This window comes from Apium graveolens, chromosome 11, assembly GCF_009905375.1.
Source record: "Apium graveolens cultivar Ventura chromosome 11, ASM990537v1, whole genome shotgun sequence".
In the NCBI taxonomy this organism is placed as follows: domain Eukaryota; kingdom Viridiplantae; phylum Streptophyta; class Magnoliopsida; order Apiales; family Apiaceae; genus Apium; species Apium graveolens.
This window is the reverse complement of record NC_133657.1, coordinates 200,737,175-200,742,459: the sequence shown is the minus strand read 5'-3', so window position 1 is coordinate 200,742,459 and position 5,285 is coordinate 200,737,175. Positions and strand designations below refer to the sequence as shown.

General features: G+C 33.3%; 1 long non-coding RNA gene across 1 annotated transcript; it reads right to left on the bottom strand.

Annotated features, from left to right (window-relative positions):
* Positions 1–501: 501 nt before the first annotated feature.
* On the bottom strand, positions 502–1,478 carry LOC141698557 (uncharacterized). The gene is made up of 3 exons (XR_012565155.1): positions 1,343–1,478; positions 1,123–1,236; positions 502–908 (listed from the first exon to the last, which is right to left on the bottom strand). It is a non-coding gene; the product is annotated as an uncharacterized LOC141698557 (long non-coding RNA).
* Positions 1,479–5,285: the final 3,807 nt, after the last annotated feature.

Genomic DNA, 5,285 nt, shown 5'->3' with positions numbered 1-5,285 from the left:
GTAGGGGTTCATGCAAAAAGTACTTGTTTTTAATTTTTTTTCAAATAATCATTTATTAAGCGAAAAGTATATGCATTGAATTAGCCCGTGTTTTATTATTAGCGTTGTTAGACCATCTCCAACCCAACTTCAAATTTATACTTTAAAATCATTTTGGTGTAAAATGTTTCTCCAACCCAACTATAAATCTTACATCATTTTGGTGTTACCAAAAGTTACACCAAATTAGGTGTCAAACCAAATTTTTAGAGTTTTTATTAATGTCAATATTATCTTTTTTCTCATTACCTAATAAAACAAAATTATTCTTTTTATATTCTACTAACTTTATTACTTTTATACTTTATTTTGTATTCTAATAATAAAATAATCTATATAGTACAAGAATGGTGTAAAATTTAGTGTATGTGGGTTGAAGATGAATATAAAAATAGTGTAATTTTTATATTATTTTGGTGTAATTTTCACACCAAATTAGTATAATGCATTGGAGATGCTCTTACGAATTTCCAGTTCAAGGAGCTTAACTTATTTAGCAAATTTTTTCTTCTGTGTTTGTTGATAGTCATTATTTGTCCATATTTAACTTCAAAAGGAAAGTGATTACATACAACTGCAGATACATTTAATCGGCTATGAAATATGGAACTTCTAAGGTTTTGTTAGGCTTGACTTTGAAGAGCTATGAGAATAGCTTTCCTCACTTGTCCTAAATCCAGAGGAGCTTTGTCAAGTTCTTCAACAACGGCTTCCATGGAAAAGATACTGCCGCAACTAACTTTCGCATTGACTACATTCAAATTCATTTTCTCAAGTACTTCCAGTATTGGTACTAGCATATCTTTTCCCTTCTTCCACGCCACCTTTATCTCTATCAATCCGTTTTGGGTCTTTTCCACTTTCACCTCCTGTCAGTTTTATTATGTTAGTAGAGAGAGAGAAAGAAAGAGAGAGAGGGTTACAGGTGGGAGAGAAGGGGAGAGAGAGAGGGAGAGTGGGAGAGAGAGAGGGAGGGAGGGAGGGAGAGAGAGAGATAGAGAGAGAGAGAGCGAGAGGGAGAGGGAGGGGGAGAGAGAGAGAGAGAGAGAGAGAGGGAGAGAGAGAGAGAGAACTGAGAGAGACCTGATGAAGAAGATGCTGCATTACGTAGAGATGTTCTTTATGTATTGCGTTCAACTGAAGTTTTAGCTTAAGGATGTAAAGAAATGCATCCATAATAATAGAGTCTGTCTTCACCTTTACATGTAATCGGTAGTACAGTATGTATAAGAACTTACGCAACAGTTGTAAAATACTGGAAAGAATAAACAAACACAGTTATAAGAACAGTTATATATCTTACAGATTTGGAGCTAGTAAGGTGTTTCAGTACGCGAAGCTTTCTATGCAGAGTTAATCCCTTTCGTCCCTTGGTTATTATTGCCATCTCTCTCTCTCTCACTCTCTCTCTCAATAAAGTTTCTCTCAATCTCTCACTCTCTTTCTCAATAAAGTACGTGCGAACTTGGTTTTATAGGAGAAATAAGAAGTGACTCGTGATTTGATATGGACATTGGACTACAAATTATTGTCTGCAACTCAGTTTTGTCATCTTCGCAAGTCTTAAAACTTTATTTTCATGTGACACGTGATTATGTTTTTAAATAGGCAGTGACACATAAATTTAGTTCTTATTATTCAAAACACATGATAGTCATTTCTGTCTAGAGCTTTATCAAAAAAAAATTTGATTGATTTGAGATTATATTTATGTATCACTAGATTGGAATACAATGAGATCACAAAAGGTGATGATAGCTAACGCCTAGCTAGCAGCTACTTCTCGTTAATAAACTCGATACCTTCTCGTTAATAAACTCGATACTGCCTAACTGGATATCAAACAGAAGATACAAAATTGCCTGCACTAGCTAAAAATAATATTACTACCTCTGATTAAATTTAGAAACAATAGTGACCTGGACGAAAATTGGTCCCTGGCCAATAGATGACAATCACTTATCGCAATATTTCATTATGACTCCGTCAATATTTCATTGCGGAGGGGGTTGTCATCCAATGGTGACCGCCTAAGGATGACCATTTATAAAAGCTACATCGAAGTAAGTTAAACATGTACAAAAAATATAACAAAAAATTAAGTTTAAGCGTTGTTAATTCCCTCTTATTTGAACATCTACAAAGAATCAATTTCTCACTTCAACAGTAAAATGCTAGTGGTAATTGGTAGTACTTCTTCTTTAGCTTGTTTTTGCTCGATGAGTATGATGTTTCTTCCTAATATCTTCATGGTTGATGATAGCTCGTATTACTTCATGCCTCAGCTTTTCGTATTTAACTCAGCAGTAACTATTTGTTTCGTCAAGCAAATTGTATTATGATGCAGATTTCAGTTTTTCATCGGTCTAATCTCGTAATCTTTGTAAATGTCTATAATGCTGCAACAATATTCTGAAACAAGAAAACCAAACGCTCTCTTATTGGGCCAATTAATGCTGCTATAGCCAATAACTATTAACGTCATGATATATAGTAAAAAGAACCAGTAAAGTTTCAGAGCAATCTTGTGTACATGAAGGCTACAAATATGTTTATATCAGGTGGCAGTTCTGAACTGTGATTGATATATTTATTGACAGAGAAGATCAGGGAGCATTGTAGGGTAATTCCAGTGAGTCTCTTAACCAAGAAAACAATCTCAGTAATCACGAGATCAAATACTTTCTGCACTCTGCCAACACTATGGCCAGTAAGGTCACATGTTCTGACAAGAAATTCCTTGTCCCTTTTGTTCAGTGTTGTTTCCATTTTTATCACTTAACTCAATTCTTTCATTCATATAACTTGCTGGAAATTCTAATGGTTTAGGTAAGGTCATTTACTAACATTTGAATTATTCATACAAACATCTGAACATCGGAAAGAATCCGATTGGTTATTATTATATGTGATAGAGAACATTCAGAGCCCCAAATATAGAAGAACGTCCAAGACTCGTTAAGGACCACAAAAAAGAATAGTGATGACACAATAAGTTCGGAGGACCTAATCTGGTAACACGATAGGTTCAGACTACACAAAAAATCCGGATAACAAAATGTATCTGGAAGACGCAATAAACTTTAGTGGAGATGTAAACGAGCCGAACTCGAACAAATTTTTAACGAACTCAGTCAAAATCTTAACGAACCGAACATTGTTTGGTAATATTATTGAAAAAAAGTTATTGTCCGAACTCAAGTTCGATAATATTCGAATCGAACACGAACCGTTCACGAACATATCGAATAAGATCGAACAGGACAAGAATTGCTCGTGAACGTTATATGTATTTAAAAAAAATATTTTTAAATATTATTTGAAGTAAAAATTGTATCTAACTATTAATCTAATATTTTCTCACCAATAAAATATTTTTGTGAAATAATTATAAAATATATTTAATATATATTATTAATAATACATCTATTATTTATACATATAATATTATAAATATACTATTTTTTCGAACCGAACTCGAGTTTAACGAATGAATCGAATACGAACCGAACTCGAGTCGAACACCTTAGAAGTTCAGTTTAGTTTGTTAAGATTATCGGAGAAAAAACCTTGTTCAAACTATAGTTTGATAAAATTATTAGACGAGTTTATCGAAAGGACTCGGATGTTCGTCCGAATTTAACGAACAGCTTGATTTCTTTATAACGGCTCTAAAATTTAGTGAAGGAATTAGTCCAAGGCTAAATGACAAATACTTGGTAGCTAAGTAAGGTCTGTCATCTCAAATTCAACTTAAGCAATCCTAATATGTAATTAATACATTATATATTTCATATATTTAGATATAAATATTCAAAAATGAGTAGTTTTTATGTTTTAGGGGCTCTAAGCGCATGTATTGTTCGCTCGTGAATAGGGCCACCAGCCCCCCATTGATCTTATAGTTTCGATTGTGAAACTTTCTAGTTCTACACTTTTACCCCCACCAACAAATGATTCATGATCACATGATAGGCACAAGCCAATTCAGTGACACTGCAGGATTTACAGGTTCTTTAATTCTTTATCCCAACTAATAAAAATATCCAGAATAAGATAAAAAGCATCACATGCATGTAATTAGAAGCTATACAAGCACCAGAAAACACAAGTAAAAGGCTGAAAGGCACATTGGAATGTAGTAGCAAGCCAGTATGTGTGTATATTACCTGCTCTTGTTGATTCAGTCTTGCTATCTCTCTGCATGTTTGAAAAATCACTTTCAATGGTCCTTTTTGTTTGCTACTCTTCTTCTCATTCATAATTCCATATTTATTAATTCACCTGTAATTAAGCCTTCCTTTGTCTACTTCTCCTGACATGTATATCTGTCTATGTATTGAACAAGCATGTCTGTTAAAGTTGATTTGAGCTCTTCTGTTTTGCTAAGGAATCTAAAGTCACATGTCAACTTATTAGGTGTACCTTATGAATTTATTTATTGGTCCATTATATTCGAATAACATGCCTTCATTTCAAAAATCACAAATATTCTTGTACAAAATACAACCTGATCCCCTATATTCAATTTTAACATTATTGATACGATGTTCCTAATTAATTCTTGTATTGTAAATGTACTCTCAATATCAACGACAAATTGTATAATTAGAATAGAGAATCAGTTGATCATGTACACCCTGCTAATCTTCATTTGTCTACCTGGGCGTGGTATAAATGTTGAGAAGGAAGAAACATCATGCATCTTCAATCATTGTTGCCATTTGAAGGATGCATATATATGTAGAAAGAATGTGTGTTTGCGCACATATATGTATAACACTTTCTGCAGAATAACTAAAGACAGATTGGTCCATTGGGAGGAGCAAAAAGAAAACGTTTAATTTACGAACATCTTTGCTTTATTTCAGCTCACTTCCAACAAAGAAGAAAACATTTGAAAAGATCATAAGGCAAACCTGTTATATATATATGATTCTATTGAGGCCTTCATCTAACACCTTAAAGATTTAGATGAGCCGGTTACTCAAACTGGTATCAGAGTTTAGACGAGAGAGGATTCAAGTAGTGAGGGAGAGTGTTAAATATATGATTTTATTGAGGTCTCCATCTTACCCCTTAGAATATATAATCTAGAAATGAATGGATCAGCATAAGAAGAATCATGATCTGCTCCAATTACAAATTTGGCTCACTAAAAGATATATATATAGATTGCGCTCACACACACAAAACAAAATAATTTAATTAACATAATTAAATGGTCAATGCCCTTAATTAGTCAC